At 37.9% G+C, this 21,572-nt stretch overlaps 1 long non-coding RNA gene and 1 pseudogene across 2 annotated transcripts; both read right to left on the minus strand.

Annotated features, from left to right (window-relative positions):
• Positions 1-10: 10 nt before the first annotated feature.
• Positions 11-2,509, minus strand: LOC112201460. 2 transcript variants are annotated; one of them, XR_002936761.2, is made up of 6 exons: positions 2,092-2,508; positions 1,924-1,964; positions 1,475-1,551; positions 1,009-1,191; positions 739-856; positions 11-435 (listed from the first exon to the last, which is right to left on the minus strand). It is a non-coding gene; the product is annotated as an uncharacterized LOC112201460 (long non-coding RNA). The 2 variants fall into 2 exon arrangements; XR_002936760.2 differs by having other exon boundaries at positions 1,009-1,551; positions 2,092-2,509.
• A 14,909-nt stretch (positions 2,510-17,418) lies between these two features.
• On the minus strand, positions 17,419-19,614 carry LOC112168344 (annotated as a pseudogene).
• Positions 19,615-21,572: the final 1,958 nt, after the last annotated feature.

The following is a 21,572-nucleotide window of genomic DNA, read 5'->3' on the forward strand; positions in this document are numbered from 1 at the left end:
AGTACCACTATAACCATGTAAAAGAAAAATATACACTTCATTGAAGTTCTGATACATAATTCTTGGACAAATAAAGATCCGAGGGCTCATTTATACATACTTCCAGTTCTGGTACATACTTCCAGTTTTATAGTAAAGCAAAAGAAGCAAGGCTAGATCAACAAAATGTACCTGCTATTTTAACTAATAAGGAAGCAATTTAATGGAGCTTTTGGGCCATGCAAGAGTGCTTCCTCCAGCTTCGCCAAGTTGTTTGGCATCCATAGTTGCTCTATACACTTCCAGAGTTTGATACTCATCAAGTGCCACATCAACCCAAACCTTCCAACACTCGTCCAAGAGGCACACAATGAACTTTTGTACTTCGGTTTGTTGATGATATCTTTCCTTCAGCCACCACTCTCTCTCTAAGTTTCCGTTCTGTTGATAAGCTCCCTGTCAAAAAGAAATCATTATTATGAGAAACACAGCAGAAATCCTTTAACTTGTATACAAACAGCATGTAAAATAACATCATTGTGTAGCAACCAAAACCAGCATATTAGCTGAAACTAACACCATTTATCTAAATGATCGCGATGGTAATAGCATTGCCATATCAAGCCTCAAAACTCATTAGCATACCACACTTAGACTTATCCACAAATTGAACAGTAGCGAATTTAAATCCAATAAAGTCGGATAGTGTGTGGGATGAAATATCAGCAAGATATATTGTGTTATACTGAAAACTTATACCTTGAGGAAATGGTGCAAACAACTTCCCACGGTCCTTCACAACTTCTGCATCATCAGCAATAACAAGATTGCCTTCAGAATCAATTCCCCAGAAGAAAGGAACATTGCCATCAACATCCTATGCAAGACAAAAGAGTAAGCTCAGCAACATAAGCTAATGATCAGTATGATAGTAAGAAAGAGATTCTTGGAACTCGAAAACAAATACAGAGGAACGGGTGAACATTAATGATACATCCCTGTAAGAAAGAATTTAAAGAATTTACTTACAGCAGCTACAAACGAGACTTTTGAAGTAGTGCCATAGAGAATAAAAGCAAACTTTCCTTGGATATCTCTCACAACCTGATCAGCAGAATAAAAGCATATGTGTTCTTTGTCTCCTATCTAAAACCATCAAGCATATGTGTTCTTTGTCTCCTATCTAAAACCATCAAGCATATGTCCCTTTGTCTTGTATCAATACCATCAACCAAAAAAAAAAATTAAACGCCATGGTAAAAAACTACATTATCAAATATAAACACAGATCAGCCACTATATGCCCTATATAGCGTTCAAAATCATGCCAAATTTCAAAGCTGGAAACATATTCAAAGCTGCTATGATGAGCATAGACAAGCCATGTGACATGCCAAATTTCATATGAACAAAACTATCAGTTGCAAAATTAATAGCTGCTATGGATTGACAGATTACTGATAAATGCTTGTTGTTTAGGGAAACAGGTGCTAACCTGGGAAAGCTGAACAACTACATTAGTCTCTAGAGGAGTGTAAACACTTGTACATCAGGAACGTTATGCATCAAAGGCTACAACCAAATTTCAAAAGTCACAATTCATAATCAGTGTCAAACCTTTGCAATATAATTATGGAGCAAAAAAGAATTGAAAGTCATCCAAAGATACCAATTGAAAGAAAGAAAGAAGGGAAAAAAAAAAGCCTCCTCCCCCTTCACTATTATAGTCCAGTGTCTAGCTTTCAGCGTTTAGCAAAAGTTTTCCGACCATTCCTCAACCCTAACTAGAAATGTGGTGATCTAAGGTTCTGCTGATATATTGTACTCCTGACACTACCATACACAATAGAACAGTAGAAGCCATAATTGTACTCCTAACACCATAACCTCACCCAATTATAAACTGCAGCAAAAATTTCATGAGAAACTGAACAAAGCACTCACCTCTGCCCCTGTCAGTGCTCAGGTTTGCTCCTCTCTTCCAGCTTCACCAAGCAAGTACATCAATTAGCACACAAATCACAATCAAAATTGCTCAATTCAATCAGCAATGCCAAGCATCCAAAATTAGCTCGAATTTCAACAATTTAATCCAAAATTAGCGTCACTGACCTTCAACCCGGCGCTCTGAGCGGCGCGGCAGTCTCGAGAACGAAGGCGCCACTGGTGACGAGGTCCTCGATGATGAGGCAGACCTGGACGGGCTTGAATTCGCCTTCGATGGCCTTGGCAGTACCGTAGTCCTTGACCTCCTTGGCGGCGCATGAGCATTGGGACGTCATGGGAGGTCCTGATGCAGGTGGCGATGGGGAGGGCGGTCTAGGGGACACCGCAGATGAGGTCGTCGTGGGTGGAGGAGGGGACAACGGCGATTAGGGTTGGGAGATTTGGCGGAGGAGGGAGGGGTAGGAAATGATGAGGCGGAGGTCGATGTAGATTGGGGAGGAGACGCTAGATTTGTAGAGAGCAGAGATAGGGGACTCTTAACTGAGGCTAATTTCGATGACTTTTTTTTTTTTTTTTTTTTTTGAATGACTAATTTTGATAGTTTTGATAAGTGAGATTTTCTAACATTTTGTTTTCAATAAAATAAAGGGATGTGTCCTTAATGAACTGCAAAGTCACAACATGCACGCCCGCTTGTTAATAGCTCAATTGACAACTTGGAGATAACAACATGCAAGGTAAGTTGTTGATAATCAAATTAACAACATGCAAATGACTCATGTGGTGGTAAACAATTTTCTATAACGTATATTCTTTGCTCGTTGTAGAAGACAGTATGTAACAACGAGCATTTAAAACACGTTGTAATTATGTTGTTGTCGTAGACTACTTTTCTTGTAGTGCGATTTCTCATGTTCTTCTTTTAGCCTGGTGTACTTGACATTTTAGAAATAAACTCATCTTTCAACAATTGGATTCTTTCCCTACTCAAACATTTTATAGGCTAATCCAAAGAAAATCAATCCCAAAGTCTCTAAATACTATTACATCAAATGACAGCCTCCAGATCATGACCAAATCAAGCTCAACTTTGATGATTATGTGAAAGCTGGTAAAGCCTCCATTGGCTTTGTGTTCAGAAAAACTAATGGCCGGGCTATCCTTTGTTTGTTGTTCTAGAGAAAATTGGTGAAGCTAGTGTCTTTGATTGCTAAAGCAACTGCTCTTAGAGATGGTCTCAATGTTGTAAAATTTTACAACTACTCTAAAGTGTGGGTGGAAGGAGATTCCAAGCTTCTAATCGATTGCATTATAGGGAAGTTTTCAGTTCTTTGACATATCAAGATCCTGGTGGATGATATTAAAAGAATTGCAGTCTATTTTGCTTTCATCAGATTTAAGCATATCTTTCATGAAGCTAATTTTGTAGGAGAGTTAGCTACTATTGATATTGATCTTAAAGATAGAAATGTTGCACGTTGTTTGACACAACTATCTCCTCCCTTTCTGTGTTCCCAACATTCCATATGTGGATCAGCTAGGAGGGGGGTGTTTTTAGAGATTTTGGTTTTAATTGTAGTTCTGATTTTCTTCTGTTATTTAAAAAAAAAAAAAAAAAAAAAACTTATCGGTGTAAGGATCTAGCTTCTTCGTTTGATTTGATTTAGCACTCTGTAGTCCGTAAACAATAAGAAGTTGACCTTAATTAGAGATACTTTTCTAAATTTCAAGGGTACTTTAAACTTTAAAGATGGTCTTACTCTGATCACTGGAACGAAATCACCAGTCCCCAATTTAGCTGTCCCGTCCACTGTTATTCTGACACGTGTGAATCACTGTTAACCCATCTAACTCTGTTAGCTCATTAAAAAAACAAATAATACTAAAAATGTTCCATTTGCTTCTTTACTTTTCTTTTCTTTTTCGATTTTTGGTTCAAGCATTCCATTTGCTTCAAACTACCCTTTCTATTCTTCTCTAAAACTATGCTAACCATTCTTCCTACCTAGATCGATCAAAAGCTTCAAGATAATCCAAATCCCAGGTTTAAATGAAGGTAAGCAATTTTTTTTTTGAAAGGAAGGTAAGCAATTTGATGGGTTTGAGTTTGCGATTAGAGTGAGAAATGGGTTGTAGATGATGGGTAATGTCAGTTTTAGTCTGAAAGAACTCGGCTTCCAAACGAGGCTATGATTTAGCACAGCAATGAAGGGAAGGAAGTCAGAACAGGTGGTGATTAGAGTGAGAGGTGGGTTATAGCTGATGGGTAATCTGAATTTCATGCCGATATAATGGATTTGGACCGAGTGAAAGAGCCAATTGGTCTCTCAATTTTCTTTGAGTCGCTCAATTTCTGGGCACTTCGATTTGAGTTGGGAGAAGGGGAAAGCTTGGTTTGCAGGGATGAGAAGATGATAAGATTATAGTCATTATACAAGAAGAATATATTATCCAATTGATAGTAAAAGGATAGGTTTGCAGAGTTCTATCCTCCAGATGATTGATTTATTTGAATTTTTTCTGTACTTCGCAACTAATCGATTATATATTGTTGAAAAAAAAAAGACTATAATCGGTTAATGAAAAATAATAAAAGTAAAAGATTTAACAGTGTTAACTGGATTAACAGTGATTCATACGTGTCAGAATATCAGTGGACAGGACAGAATGGGACAGCTAAATTGGGGACTGGTGATTTCGTCCATCTGATCTCTACCCAAATATTACTGTGAACACCATAAACATTTCATTTATGGTGAGCATTTGGAAGTATTAATACAAGTTAGCTACATTTATGGTGACATACAGAAACACTCTGACTAGGCCTGCGAGCTTGATCTCAAGAATTGACGCCTATACCCTAGCAACAACTGGCCAACATCTTCGATGCAGTACTTTACAAGCAATTATAGGAAGTAATGACCAAACTAACTTTCAACCTTGTCCTCCGGAAGGTGTAGGTGGTCTTATCACAGCTTTCTCAGGTGCTGGCGGTGTTTGCAATAGTAAGCGGCCTGTAATTAACTGATTTTTGACCTCATCAATCTCCAAGTTATTCCCATGCGGCATTCTCTTCACTTCTGCAATGACAATGGCAATAAGCTTGGAACTTTAGTAGTTTACTGAGAAAAAGATATACGCGCGCGCGCATATATATATATATAGATCCTATTTAGAGTGAGGCATCGCTTTGAAATTTCAGAGCGAGGTTAGGGTTTAGGGTCATTTTTTGGTCGCATATCCACATCTCAACCGTTCAGTTTCTAGGTACTAATGTATAGATCATCTTTGCAAAATTTCAGCCAAATTGATGATCGTTAAGGCATTGATAACTGCTGACAGGACCCACCCCCAGATTTCACCCTGAAATCCGAAGTGGCTCTGCGGGGTCCACCTTAGAAGAAATTCTTCAAAAAATTTGGTAGAACTTCCCCTAAAATGGCCTACCCAAAACCTGGAGAAATGAAATTTACACTTCTAAATTACCCATCCTTATTCTCCTGAAGTCACCCTGCTCCCCAAATCACAACATCTTCCAATTCACATTACACAAATCTCAACTTAATAACATTAATCCCACAGGTAATCAAAGCAATTCTAATAAAAATGGTAAACAAGGAAAACCTAATTCAAAGGAAACCGCGGAAGCCATGCTATTGACTATGCCTCAACTCCATGTACGCCCGACCTCAACTAATTTCGTCTGCAAACTGGGCATTTGAAACCGAAGGGCCCAGGGGAAACGTATTGAAAAACACGTCAGTGTGAGTGGACAAAAATAAATAAATAAGATGATTTAAATGAAGCAATCTTAAATACTTTTCCCACTTATCTAAATTTATAAAACTTCGATGCATGCAACGTTTATAAAACTTTATTTCTTAAAATCAGGTGACTGAAAACTGTAAATCAAACCTGCTGTGTATCGTATCATCGAACTAGACCCCGCTAGCCCAGAAGTAATATAAAAGTAGGGGAAGAAGATAGTCATACGAATGAGCCTCCCAGGCCCGGGTGATAGCCTCCCAGGCCCGGGTGATAGCCTCCCAGGCTAAAGTACTCCCATATACTCCAGTTATATACCCACACGCCACTAAGTGTAGCGATTAGGATACTGGGCTTCAGCATTACTGTCACAAAGACAGTAACCAGCACCACAAAGGCGGACGGGCTTCGGTGATCCCATCACCTCGCCACAAAGGTGGAAGATCAATGCTAGCAATGATAATAGTCACCCAAAGTATGGCAAAAGAAAATCCGAAAACCACATAAATCCATAAAGCTTCCCCAACTCTCGCAATTGAATTTCCAACGACGTGTCCCACACGCCAAGATAATCTTCAAGTTCAAAAATAAATAGGAGAGAAATAATAATAAAACATAATCTCCATAAATCGAAACAAAACCAATTCCAAGATCATCATCAAGGCATTCCCAATGCCAAAACCGAAAGTCGATAAATAAATATGAAGACTAACTCCTTCGAAATCTCATTTCGAAAATCTCTTAAAAATCTCAAATCGACGAATAGAAATATAGTTAAAAAGTATAATTCCGGAAATCACCTCGGAAATAAATAATTCGTCAAATAATATTATAAATCATATCCAACTTCAATCACAAATCATAATTTCAAATAATAATCAATCTCTGAAATCAATTCATATTCTCAAAAATAAATCGTAAATCCAACTCCGAGCATAATAAGTTCATATCCGAAATTCATGAAAGAATCAATGTCAAATTATAATTCAAGACAAAATATCATACTCGATAAATAAAACGATAATTAAATAAATCAATAATTTCAAAATAAATGCATGCGTCAATATTTAAAACAAAAGTCCACTCACAGTACTATTTAGGCGTTCATGCGTACGAGTTCCTTCGTCGAGCAATAGCTCGGTATGTCGCCCTGTACACAAATATATTCCGTGAATAACTATTCTAATTAAATACGATTCTCAAAATCGAATCCTCATAAATCATCTCTCCAATTCTTCTCGGATTCAACCCACATTCTACCACTAATACCAATTCGTTATCTTAAAGGTTCCAAGTCAGAACCGAGAGATATCCGACGGTCGGATTCTTGTAAATTGATAATCGAAATCCTAAATTTCCAGAAATTCATAATCGATTAAAAACTTCTTCAATTCCAACCAAATTCACATATTCAACCTCTACAAAAATTATAGGATTTAACTGGCTAAAAAAAATATAATTTAATTTACTGTTTAAACGCCACCACTGTTCACGCACTGCACTGTTCACAAGTGACACTGTTCATGCAGCGGCCAACTCCTCCTCCGGCCACCAAATTTCAACCACATAATCATCTCAACATTCTAAGCATTTTTCATAACTGTGACCAAGTGAGAAAATACCTTGAAGTGCTCCAAGTTTGCCGATGAACACAAACCAGGAAATCTCCAAACCCACCAATTTGGAAATCCTTCAAATTCACCTTCCAAACATGGAAATTTCAGCTAGAAGTCTTGAGGGAAGATGATCAGTGACTCGAGGTGCTCCTAATAGAACAATTTCACCGCCGGAGATAGCCGAAAACTGGAGAATTTCGCCGGAGAAGCAAATTGCTACAGTAAAAATGATTGCATAAATTCAGAGTTTTCCGGCCAAATCACCGACACCCACTGATACCATCGTATAGAGGAGGAAGATATGGTCCAAGGACAACTGGAATCACGTCAATCGGACGCCGGACGGTGAAGAAATCGGAAAAAGAAGAAAGGTGAGCGACGCGGGGGAAGAGGGAAGCAGAGAGAAAATCTCGGGGGTAGGTTTCCCGAAATGGAAACTTACCCTGGTAACTTTCTATATATATAGAAAGTTACTGTGAACAGTAACTTTAGTATTTAGGCTATAACTTTCACATACAAACTCCGATTTTTAGGTACCACATATGCACGCGCTCGGTTTAACGTCCTCCACAATTTTCATGAAGGAAATTTTCTCAAATTTTGACCCGAACAAAAAGTCAACTTTTATAGCCACTAAAAGTACCGAAACGATAGTAAAAGTGAAAATAGTTGTCGTTTACCGTCCAAATGACTAGTAAACGGGTAAATTAAGATACGGGATGTTACAACTGCCTTAAAGCTAGTACGGTTCAGGTTGGACATGATTCAGATCGTCCATTGGTTTAAACGAGTTAGATACCTTAAAGACCATCAATTTCATTGAAATTTTGCAGAGATGATCTATACATTAGTACCTAAAAACTGAACGGTTGAGATGTGAATATGCGACCGAAAAGTGACCCTAAATCCTAACCTCGCTCTGAAATTTCAAAGCATTGCCTCACTCTGGATAGGATCTGTATATATATATATATATATATATATATATATATATATATAGACATGCTATGCTAAAAATAGCATGCAATTTAAAACCTTTTTGTTGTCAAGATGGTCAAGTTGTAGTAGTGAAAGTAAGAGATCGTTCTACGCCAAGGATCAAGGGTCCACCTTCAATTTATGTAACCTACAAAACAAAAAAAAACTAGAATGTTAAACTACAATATGAAACAAATTGAAAAACACAATTAGGGGGGGAATTGTTGATTTATTCTACCGAAAATAAAGTAAGAACAAAAGATGAATTTAAAGTAAAGTTTGTGAATATGATGATGATCAGTTAGGAGTTCGTTATCCACCACTAAACACAATCCAAGTTCCAATTTTACTTCCTATGTTCATTACTAAGTCATGAGAAAGAGATTGACCAAGTTACAAAGCTAGAAGCAAGCTAAGAACCTTATATTACTTCCCTATATTGTTCTAACAAGAACAAGCGCCGTTATTAGAACCTTTTGAAAACATGCAACATAGAGATCACAAGCGGCTCCTACATTTAGCAAGTTCTAAAGCATTAAGCATATGTGGAAGGATGCCAATGTAAGTGTACAAACTAGTACAACAAGCGTGTCTAGTTGCATTCCTCATCTTTGGTACACACCTAGGCGAGAGGCTTTACTACTTCGGTTAAAATCACAAAACTATTAGGTGAATTGCTATTTAACCTAGCACCAATTACATGCATATCCTATATGTTTGCAACCACATAAAACATACATATAAAAGATTCATCTAATCTAGAACCAAAGAACAATCTCATTGACAAAGTAACTAAAACATAGAAATTTATTATGAAACTTGAACCATAGTTTAGGGCTTCAAACTAGCCCCCAACACAAAAGTATTTAGCTACTCATTGTTCTAAGGTAAACACACAGTAACATATTGAAAATAAGAAGACAAAGTCGCACAAAAAGGAGTGAAGAGGCACGGTGGATGTTGCTTGAAGATGGATGTTCACGATGGTGGCAGATGGCGACTTTAGCAGCTTCTTTTCCTTATGCTTGTATGGAGCTTCGAAAATAAGAGAGCTAGGGGTGTATTTAGGCGTCAAAATCTGTATGATATACTCTCCATGATGCAAAGAAGCCTCCTATTTTTATGGTTTACAAACCCCTAACTTTCCTCTTCAAAAACGGCTTGAGTTCTCCTTATTCTTCTCCAATTCCACTTGCTTGGCTGCCACACAATCTTCTGAACCTTCCTTAAGTCTTTCTAACCATCTCTTGATAAGTATAACGCAGCAAAAATCCAATAAAATTCATCCCAAAATCTGCCAAGAATATCTTCAGAAAATATAGCCTTTAATTCACTTTCCTTTCTCAACTAGGATTGATTTCCTCTCCATGTTTGACAAGGGTTCCTAGCATATTCGAATGTGAAATTCCGCCACATAATACTCCTGATGTAACTCTTCAAAACCGTGCAAAAACCTTCTAGAAAGCTTCTTGAAACGTGGCTCAATGACGGTCTTGAAAATGCTTCACAGAAAGACTTGTCCGAAATTCCAGATTTTCCTTATCCTCTGCTCATTTTTGCAGCATCATAACTTATGCATTCCACCACCTTTCTGGATGATTCTTGATTTTAAAATGCTCTACAATATCCCATCTTTAAATCTGGGTAGACAACTTCATGAATTTCATCCCTTAAGTCCAGTAGAAAAGTCCTTGAAAAAGCTTCATGAAAAGCTGATGGAAACAGTCTTCTCGAGGTACCAAATTTGAGCACCGTCTCCGGCTTCCTCTTTATCATTCTGAACCAAATCTTTGCCTGTAGTTATAGTAGAATATGTGGTCTTCAAATATTATTTGGCCATTCTCCATAACTCCACTCGAAAGTTCTTCAAAACAGCTTCCCAATATGGAAGAAAATAAGGCAGATTCTAATACTCTGTTTTCTGCTTTTCGGCAGCTGTTTTTCACTGCAACTTTCTCCATCTTCTCTTGAGTTTTAGGACCAATGAATGATCAGAATCCATCCTTTGCATCACTACTTCATGTGAAGTGCCTTGATTGTCCTACAGTAGCTCTCTTTTCTCCTTAACTGCTTCTCAAAGTACCTAAGAAAATAACAAAGTTAAATTGATATTTTTAAGGAATAAACTAAGCAAAAGTATAAAGGTTTGGACTATAAATTCGTCGCATTTTATGCTCCTATCAAATTCCTCCACACTTAGCTTTTGCTAGTCCCTTAGCAAAATCAAAACTAACAAGACTCAATCAAAACGAAACAAAAGACTCTAGACTCAAAACAAACTAGCCCTTCAACATTGTTGTCTAAGAAATCTCTTACTTTCATAGCATCAAGATTAGCACGCAATCAAGAATCAATCATGAATAATTCAAAAGTTAATTCAAACATATATTCCACATATAAGTATGTAAGATACGGGGGTGACAATGGTGATGGGTGGAGCTCAGCATGTATCCAACAAGTATGATTCAAACCTCACAGGATTCACCACTCTTTCTTTTCTCAGATCGAGGTTAATGCTTAAAAGCTTTGTCACTCAAATATATGTGACAGATGATAATATTTTCCAAGCTCAATCAAGGAAACTATATAAGTAGTGTTTGCTTCTCCTCCTTTCTTATAGCCCATAATTTCATGCATATATTAACAGGACCCGCCCCAGATTTCACCCCGAAATCCGAAGTGGCCATGCGGGGCCCACCTTAGAAGAAATTCTACCAAAAATTTGGCGGAACTTCCCCTAAAAATGGACTATTCAAAACCTGTAGAAAAACATTTACACTTCTAAGCAATCCATCCTTATTCTCCTGGAGCCACCCTGCTCCCCAAGTCACAACATCTTCCAATTCACATTACACAAATCTCAACTTAAAAACAATAATTCCACGGTTATCAGAGCAATTCTAAAATAGGTGTAATAGAATAAAAAGTAAAGAGGATAAATGATCGATAAATCCTACAATGTGGAAGCAGTAACAACTATGCCTCAACTCCATGTACGCCCGACCTCAACTAATCTAGCCTGCAAATTGGGCATTTGAAACTGAAGGGCCCAGGGGAAAGTATTGAAAAACACGTTAGTATGAGTGGACAAAAATAAATAATTAAGATGATTTAAATAAAGTAAACTTAAATACTTTCCCACTTATTTAAATTTATAAAACCTCGATGCATGCAACATTTGTAAAATTTTATTTCTTAAAATCAGGAAACTGGAAACTGTAAATCAATCCCTCTGAGTATCGTATCATCGGACTAGACCCCGCTAGCCCAGAAATAATAGGATATAGGGAAGAAATATCACCATACGGGTAAATGAGCCCCTTAGGCTCTACCTACCCTCGATTGCCACTCACACATAGATTGTGTGAGGATGAGAACTAATAACCTCGACTACCACTCACGTGAGGAGGAGAATCCTCGACTGCCACTCACAAACACAAAGTAAGTGAGGAGGAGACACAATCCGAACGACTCGAGTATGGTGAGGAAAACAATCGAAAACCAATAAATCCATAAATCCAATAAAGCTTCCCCAATATCTCACGAGAGAAAAATATGTATATTCCAATGACGTGGCCCCGCAAGCCAAAATATTCTCAAAATCATAACAAATAGGCGAGAAATAATATATATAAATAATTTCCTCGAAAATCTCACTTCCGATATTAATCCAGAAAACTCCACATCGACTAATAAAGTATAATATAAATTTCCGGAATTCTCTTTGGAAAATATTCTTCGATAAATCACATAAATCACAAATTTAAAATCGAGCGTAGCAAACTTCAATTCGAAAATCCAAACGATACAACAAATAAATATTTAGAGCCGATTAATATGCTCGATAATTTAAAACAATAATTTGACTCACAATTCCATTTCCCAAATCATAATCGAGATAGAAAAATCAATTTCCAAAGATCATCAATTCAAGTAAATCCAGGAGATAAATTGGTATCAAATTCCAAAATTAAATTATATGCTCAAAATATAATGTGATAAATTAAATAAAGCATTAATTCAAGAAAATAAATGCATGCATCAACATTTAAAACAAAAGTCCACTCACAGTACTATTTAGGCAATCACGCATACGAGTACCTTCGTCGAGCAATAGCTCGGTACGTCGCCCTGTACACAATTATGTTCCATGAATAAACTATTAAACAATTAAATATGACTCCCAAAATCAAATCCTCATAAATAATCTCTCCACTTCTTCTTGGATTCAACCCACATTTTACCACTAATACCAATTCGTTAATTTAAAGGTTCCAAGGCAGAACCGAGAGATATCCGACGATCGGATTCTCGTAAGTCGATAATTGAATTCTAAATTTCAGAAATTGATAATCAACACAAAAGTTCTCCAATTTTCAACCAAATTCACATCTACAAGTTCTACAACAATTATAAGATTTAAATGGGCTAAAAACAGGAATTAAAAACATGCCCTACGCGCCTCCACGCGCCACCCACAGTGCCGGCGCGTGGGCCACCTCCACCTCTGGCCACCAAATTTCAGCCACAGCATCAACTCAACAAGCCTAACACTTTTCTCAACTACAACAAGTTCAAATTTTACCTTGAAAAGCTCCAATTTGGGCGGTGAAAAAAATTCCGGAAAATTCAAAACCCTCGATTTGAACATCTCTTCGATTCTCCTTCCTTACTGTGAATTGGAGCTAGCAGCTTGAGGGGAAAATGATCACTGGCTCGAGGCGCCCCTATTGGACTTGGTTTGGCGGCCGGAGATGGCCGGAATTGGGAGATTTGCCGGAAAAACTCCAACTGCTACAGTAAAGGTGATTGCTGGAATTTGTGGTTTTCCGTTCAAATCGCTGAGACCCACGAGTACCAACTTGTAGAGGAGGGGGAGGCGATCCTAGTCCAACTGGAATCACGTAGATTGGAGGCCTGTGGAGGAAGATATGGCCGGACAAAGAAGACCCCAGAAAACGCGATGGGGAGTGGAGAGGAGAAAGAGAGAGAGCTCGGTAAGTTTCTAGAAAAATATGGAAACTTACCACAGTACTTTCTCTTTATATAGAAAGTTATTATGAACAGTAATTTTAGTATTTTGACCATAACTTTTGCATACGAACTTCGATTTAAGCTTACCACATATGCGCAGACTCGGTTTAATGTCCTCTACAACTTTTGGGAAGAAAATTGAGCCGAGCAAAAAGTTAACTTTTAGGACCACTAAAAGTATCGAAACAAAGTAAAAAGTTAAAATAGTTGTCGTTTACTGTCCAGATGACTAGTAAACAGGTAAATTAAGATACAGAATGTTACATATATGGCTAGGGCTAGTTTAATCGACAACTGGTCTTTGCAAAATCGTATTCGACCAATTGCCAAGTCAATGTCATTTGGTCAGAGCTAGTTAGGCTCAATGTTCACATTAGAGGTTGCGCGTAGTTTCAAGTTCTCATTGGTTAATTATATTTTAAATTATGCACATACACATAGAACACATTTTTGGTATGCAGACATTCATATTAGATTTCATGCACACGAACAATAATGTGCATCCTAATAATAGATTAGAGAGATTTACTAACTGCTTTTTGGAATTTCGAAAGGATTGACAAAGAATATATGGGATGAGAACAGTAGCATTAGAATGAAGGGAACCACGTAACCATTGGATCATATACAGATGGAAATCAAATTTCATTAGCAGGAATGAACCATTTATAATTTATTATAGAACTAAATTTAGATTTTTTTTTTTTGGTCAATATTATAAGATAGGACTTTTAGTTTGTATGCCCAAAGTCATGTTCTTTGCGCGTTAAGCATGCATGAGCTAGCTAGACTTTACACCATTTCCACACCAAGAAAATCTGAAATCAAAAGTATAGAGAGTTGATTGAGGAAAAATTCTAGCTAGCACTTTTCTCGGAAAGTGAACATATATTTTTATTTTTTTGGTCTATTCTAGCCATTGTACTTTTATTAACTTGACATACTCTAAAGAAGTAAAGATGAATTGTTTCCAAACATTATAGAATTTCTTTAATTTATATCTTTTTAAATTTCCAGATTGGTTATTGCCATTTGTTGAGCAGGTGATTGAGGATGGTTCGGTGATTAAGTGTTAGGATTGAGGTCACCCTCAAATATAAGGGTCAAGTTATAGTATAGGGGTTTAGAGTAAAAGATATCATACCCAAGAGATTGGTAAATCTTCCTCTTAACCAGGGAAGACCTAGTGGAAAACTAGAAAAAATATGCAAATATACAATCACAAACAAAAACTCACAAGTAACCCAAGTTTATAGTGAGTATGTACAAGATGGTGTGTAGTGATTTAATTTGATGTTAATTGGGAATAGTTTCGATTCAAATTGAAACAACTAGAGCAAGTAAAGTAAACTAAGTTAAGCTAAACAAGTTTTTATCAAATGGATGATAGTTAGAGCTTAGGCTGTCCACCATAGCCCTCCCTTGCATGCATTAATGATCAAACTACAAGTAATACAATCCCAAATACCCAATTACCCTCTTAGCATCCAGGCAAGACTATTAGGTCTAAACTCCTTTGATTTTATCAGTTCCAATTAGGCAAGTCCATAATTAACTACCCATGAGCAAATCCTATTACTGGGCAAGTCTCAGTTCATTGTTCCTAAATGCATAAAGATTAGAGTTTAGATAACCAAGCAAACAACCAATCCTAGGCCTAGGTGATTTTAACTCACTACTCTCACGTGCACACATGGTGTGCTTTCATGCTCTTAATATCTAGATGTAACTAATCTCAAAATACTAATCATGAGATTAAAAATTTATTATACTTAAACTAGTCGAATTCAAATATAATTAAGCATTCACTTTTTGATTTAGCATGTGAAGATGGTAATGGAAAATTGCATCAGACATAGTATTCACATCAATATCATACAAGATTGGATAGGACTTTCAACCCTACCTCCAACAAATTCACTACTCAGTCATAACTAGACAGACAAACTAGCTTCAACATTCAAAGATAGATCAAGAATAAAGAGTTAGGGAGTAAATAGTGGTGATGCCAAAAGTGGTGGTGGAGATGAGTCCCTAAGCTCATGAGGTTGTGGATGTCTCATTCTCCTTGCTCCAACCTCTTGATCATGATGTGGGAATGGTGAAAATAAGAGTAGCTAGTAATGATTTGTGGTGATGGAGGCCGGGTTATGGAATTGGTGGAAAGATGAGTTTGGTGGTGGAAATGGTGGTGTGGTGTTGTAGAGAGAAAATGGAATGTCTTGGTGAGATGTAGATGATAGAATGGAGTCAAGAATGTTGAAGATAAGGTCCTTGGCCTTTTTTGATCACCTATGTCCCTTTAGTCTCAAGATGTGCAAGAGATGACCTTACACCATTGTCCCCGAAATGGTCCCAAAATTGCAAGGCAACAGAAGAACAAGGCACCGTTTAAATTTCAAGTGGTGGGAGATTCTCACAGCCACAACCATGGTCCTCCTTGGCTGGACAAAGGGTCCTCCATGAGTGGCAGCTCGCCATAAAAGTTGCTGGACAATTCGATTTGAGTTTTTTTGCCCAAATTTCATATCTTCTTCTCCTTGCTCCAATTTTTCACATTCAAGCCTTATATATATATATAGTTATTTTCTTCTCAATGCATGGTTTCCCATAAAGAAAAAGAAATGAAATAAATATAGGTAAAACATAATAAAACACAAGTTAAACTTCAAGATTTTGGGGCACAATCGTAAAGAAAATTGTGACATGACATTAAGCATAAAGTGTTGCCATGTTTGTAGAGCGTTGCAGTGTTTCCGGATTATTACTCATGCAAACTACTTTCTGTCCAACCTATTTTTGTTGTATATATGCATGTTTATCGAGAATATGTTAGTCAATAATATATGCTCTTCGTCTAGCTTTGTTCATTTGTTGTTTATACTTCTGACGAGGAATGCCTTTGCATGCACAAGGTTAATGGGATTTCACAGATGTTTGTCTTCTTCAGAGGCTTTAAGGCTTTAAGGTATTCGATCTGCCTCCGATTTCATCCCTTTTGGATCGACAATCATGCAGGTGTTGAAGTTCTAGCTTCGAAATTAGATAATCATGCTAATCAATACTCTATTAAAGACCAAAAATCAAATAAAAACTTATTGATATATATCCTTGTACGTACATATATTTTATTTATTTTATCAAAATATATATATATATATATATATATATATATCTACTATTATAAATGGAGGCTCTCTTTTGGTGTCAAATGGTTTCACCAAATTTTGAAGTGTCTATAATACCCTTTTATACATAATTATCAAATTAAGTCAATAAAATAAAACTAGATAAAAGTGTAAATTGAAAAAATAGCCAAACCACCACTATTCTATGTAAACAAAAAAAAAAAAGGGAAATGATCATTTACCCGATTTTAGGCTAAAAATTGCCCACGTGCTCCACCAACTGTTTTTTAACCCCATTTACCCAAAACACTCTAAGGGATTATTTCCCCTTTACCCAATTAATTCTTTTTTCTTTTTTTTTGAGACTTTTTTGCCCTCTCCTTCTTTCTCACTTAGAGAGAGAAGTCATCCTCCACCTTGCTGTGCTCCGATGACCAGTGGCCGGCTCGGTCTCCGGCGACCAGTGACAGGATTCCGGTGAACGGTGACCGGATTCCGGGAACCGGTAACCGAAATCCGGCGACCGATGACCGGAATCCGGAATCCGGCTATTATTGCCCCCCAGTAATCATATTATTGCCCCCCAAAAATCATATTATTGTCTCCCAAAAATCATGTTATTGCCATCAAGTGAATTGTATGAACTCCCAAAACCAAAATGAATACACTACAGGCACAATTAACCAATTTATAATCATATTATTGGCTCCCAATAATCATATTAGTGCCTCCCAATAATCATATTATTGCCTCCCAATACAAAGTCCAATGTCTCTACTGCCTCCCAATAGACCACCAAAAATGCACCATTTTGTAGGATTCACAGATAATTTGACTTTAATACATGGAAAACAACATGTAACTTATCAAAACACCACACTATAGTGAACCCTGTCCCTCGTATCAAAGTCTACCGGGGGCCAATAATATGTCTACTGCCCCTAATAGACCATCAAACAAACCCATATTGGTCAAGTGAAAGTGCAGCATGACTCTACAAATCCCAGACAAATCAAAATTGATACATAACTTCTAGCAACATCCCATATTGAAACTCAGACGCCGGAAGGATTAGAAGAACTCAGGCTTTCCTTTTTATCTTCTTCTTCCATTCAAGAAGAGCTACAATTTTGTGGAGGTGTATGTACTCCAGGTGCTCCAGTCCCACGTCGGATAACCCCTCAGAGTGGATATCCATGACAAAACCCGCTACCAATCCCTCCAACCCGATTGACCGGGCAAGCTCTTCCAGCGCTCGGACGATTCTAGAAGGCTCGATGCCGACGGTGGACAAGGCTAGGTGCTCGACCGCGAAGGAGAGAAGCGCTTCGCCCGCCAAAACTGCAACGTCTTCGCCGAAAACTTTGTGGTTGGTGGGCTTTCCGCGGCGGAGATCGTCATTATCCATGCACGGCAAGTCGTCGTGGATCAACAACATGGTGTGGATCATCTTGACGGCGCAGGCTGCCGGCATGGTGACTGACTTAGACCCTCTAACGATCTCGCACACTGTGACACACAGAACGGGTCGGACCCTCTTGCCTTTGGCGAGGAAAGATTACCGCATCGCTTCGTGGATCGTAATCGGGTCTTTCAGCGAAATGGCAGCGTCTAAGGCCCTGGTGAGATGGCGGCGTCGAGTTCTGATCTGGAGTTTGATTTCTGGCATAATTCCAGCGACGGTGGAGAGAGAGAGAGATTCTGGAGGAGAGAGAGAGAGTCTGGAGGAGAGAGAGAGTATTTGTTAATTAAAATGAGGGTAATATAGTCAATATATGTTAGATCGGGTAATTGGGGTTAAAAAACTCTTAGTGGAGCAAGTGGGCAATTTTTAGACTAAAATTGGGTAAGTGGTCACGGCCCAAAAAAAAATCTCTTTTCCTTTCTGTCAATATCCATTTTCCCTTAAGATGTACAATATTACCCGCGAGAAGCGTGAGCACGTTGCTAGTATATATAATTATTACAATTATTGCAAAATTTTAAATTATGTGAAAGATGGTCTTTCTCTTATCTCTACATAAATATCATGATGAACAAATTGAATAATTCTCAATCATTTGGAATACGATTTCATACATTCGATTATTATGAACAGATTGAATAATTCTCAATCACAGTGAGCATCTAGAAACATCCTAGCTCTCCAAAGTGGAGATATACCGGCAACAATTAACACTCTTGGCTGAAGTTACAGGTAATTAATACCAATAACCCAAGCAAACTTCAACCTTGTCCCCCAGAAGGCGTAGGTGGTCTTCTTACAACTACCCGGTCCCTGCGTGGTGGTACTTGTAGTAATAATCGGCTTATTACATGATTCTTTACCTCATTAATCTCCATGTTATTCCCATGCTGCATGCTTTTCACTTCTGCAATGACAATAATTAAGGCTTAATTATTAAGCTTGAAACCTTAACAACCAAAGTGAATTGGATCTTGTTGTAAAGTTGTTAATAGATTGGGTAAATGGTGTTCAGACTTGATCTGATCGACCCAATCGAAGTTTATGAAGCAATAAAAAGAGACCTAATACGGGTCATGATGACATAAAAGAAGCCCTAAAAAAACTCCTCCACTTGATTCACAAATTGACTTCCAATCCAAATAAGCCAATAAGGTTTCCGCGCAAGTTGCAATGGAAAACTTTTCCTTGCACATATCATTTTTTAATTTGGGCGCCGACAAGTAAGATCATAGTGTCTCTTTTGGGTGAAATAAAATAAGACCGTAGATTGGTCAAAAAATTGCAAAAGCTAGTCAAAGAAATTGGTCTCAACGTACTTTTACAAACGTTAATCTTTATGCGAGTCCACTTTTCATGAAGGTTTTACCAGTCACCACCGGCCACCGTAGAGTCGCCGGAGGCACTAATCCTATGGATCAAAAGGATCTAGGATCCCATATTAGATAACTACGATGGAGTATTTTCATAATTATAAAACCATGCATGCATTCTTGGTTTCGCAGTTAACCATTTTCCTACTGCGTACGTTTCATGCAGTTGACTGAGAAAAAAGAGATGGGGCTCCATGAAGAAGATACGATTGATTATATAATCTCAAGCACTTCATTCATATGATTTAATTTGATCGAAACCAAGCACGTACTCATAGAAAACAAAAAACACGTACTATGTATCTATATAGAGAGAGAGGAACAGAAAAGACCGAGGGAGATACTTACTGCTGATTGGGTTTTGTAGAACTCTTGCAGAGACTATTTAGGACGAGAGGAACAGAAACAATAGAATCAAGGGTGCAGGAGGCCTTGTGATACGAACCATTATGGATATGAACCATTTTAATAATATATGATCGTGTAATTAGTTAGTGTTTGTTTAACCTTTCTTATATATATAGCCTGATGGTCATGCATGCTACTTTAATCATGAAGGGGTCGTTGTGAAATTACGACCGCACACATATTCGACCATATCCAAAGTCTGAAAGTCAATCTCATTTGGTCATAGCTCGGCTCAATGGTCATTGGATGTAGCGCGTAGAGCTGGTAGACCTCCGATCCCAACGTTAATTACTAGCTATTTGTTTCAAGTATAGGGTATTTAGGATTAATCATTTGCTTCTATGTGTTCAGATAGTTAATTAATCTTTACTCAATTATGTACGATCATTGTTAGATTTAAGGGGCCGTGACCACTTACCCAATTTGAACATAAAAATTGTCCACTTACTTCACTAAGAGTTTTTTAGTCCCATTTATCAAATCTAACATTTACTGACAATTTTAACCTTATTTCAATTAATAAATTACCTTCTCTCTCTCTCTCTCTCTCTCTCTCTCTCTCTCTCTCTCTCTCTCTCTCTCTCTCTCTCTCTCTCTCTCTCTCTCTCTCTCTCCCCGCCTCCTCACACGTCCGCCTCCTCACCCAGACCCATCGTCGTCGAGCCCTAGGCCTCGTAGCTTCTATCATCGCCGGCTACCATTGGGCATTTCTTGGCCATCACCGCCGCCTACTCCATCGTCGATCCAGTCTCCGAACAATCAAGTCCCAGATCTGGGACGAGGCTTCAGTGAACCAAGCCATCCTCGAATCCTTGGAGTCGATCGAGGTTTTGGACCGCAGCCAAGGGATTCCGATCATGGACTCCAGATCCCGAGTTCACTACTATCTCCGCCGGACGGCGATTGTCTAGGCGATTGGGGATGGTGATCTCGTAGCGGGAGTTGGTAGCGGAGTTGGGTGTCGGGACTGGACGGCAGCGAAGGAGGAGGTCCTTGTATAACCCGGAGCTCTTGAGGGGCAGAAGCTCCAGGTCGAAGCTGCGTCGTTTTTTTATTTCTATTTTTTTGGTAAATTTGGCAGAAGGCTTATAAGGAAAGAAGAAAGAAGAATGAAAAAAAGTTTAAAAAAAGGTTTTATTGAGGAGTTATACATGTCTATTGCGGGTCAATAATATCATTATTGCGGGATAATAATATGATTATTTGGATAAACCTATAAAACTTTCAAAATTATAAACATTTTCATTTTTCAATAATATTGATCCCTAATAAACTTGTTACTAGGGGGCAATAAAATTATTATTGGGGCAATAATAAGATTATTACGGGGCAATAATAAGATTATTTATTTGGATAAACCTATAAAACTTTCAAAATTATAAACATTTTCATTTTTCAATAATATTGATCCCTAATAAACTTGTTACTGGGGGGCAATAATATGTTTATTGGGGGGCAATAATATGATTACTGGGCATTATTAGGGGCAATAAAATCAGACGACGGAATCCCGTCACCAATCCGGCAGTCGGATTCGGGATTCCGGTGACTGGTTGTCAGATTCCGGTCACTGGACGCCGGACTCCGGTCACCGGTCACCAGAGTCCGCGGCCGGCCACTGGTCACCGGAACACAGCAAGGTGGAGGATGACTTTTCTCTCTAAGTGAGAAAGAAGGAGAGGGCAAAAAAGTCCCAAAAATAAATAAAAAGAATAAAAAAAGAATTAATTGGGTATTAGGGAAATAATCTCTTAGAGTATTTTGGATAAATGAGGTTAAAAAACTGTTAATGGAGCAAGTGGATAATTTTAAGCTGAAATTGGGTAAATGATCATTTCCTCTAGATTTAAACTTAAAATTGAAGCATGATGAACATTTC

The sequence above is a fragment of the Rosa chinensis genome, chromosome 5 (genome assembly GCF_002994745.2).
Source record: "Rosa chinensis cultivar Old Blush chromosome 5, RchiOBHm-V2, whole genome shotgun sequence".
In the NCBI taxonomy this organism is placed as follows: domain Eukaryota; kingdom Viridiplantae; phylum Streptophyta; class Magnoliopsida; order Rosales; family Rosaceae; genus Rosa; species Rosa chinensis.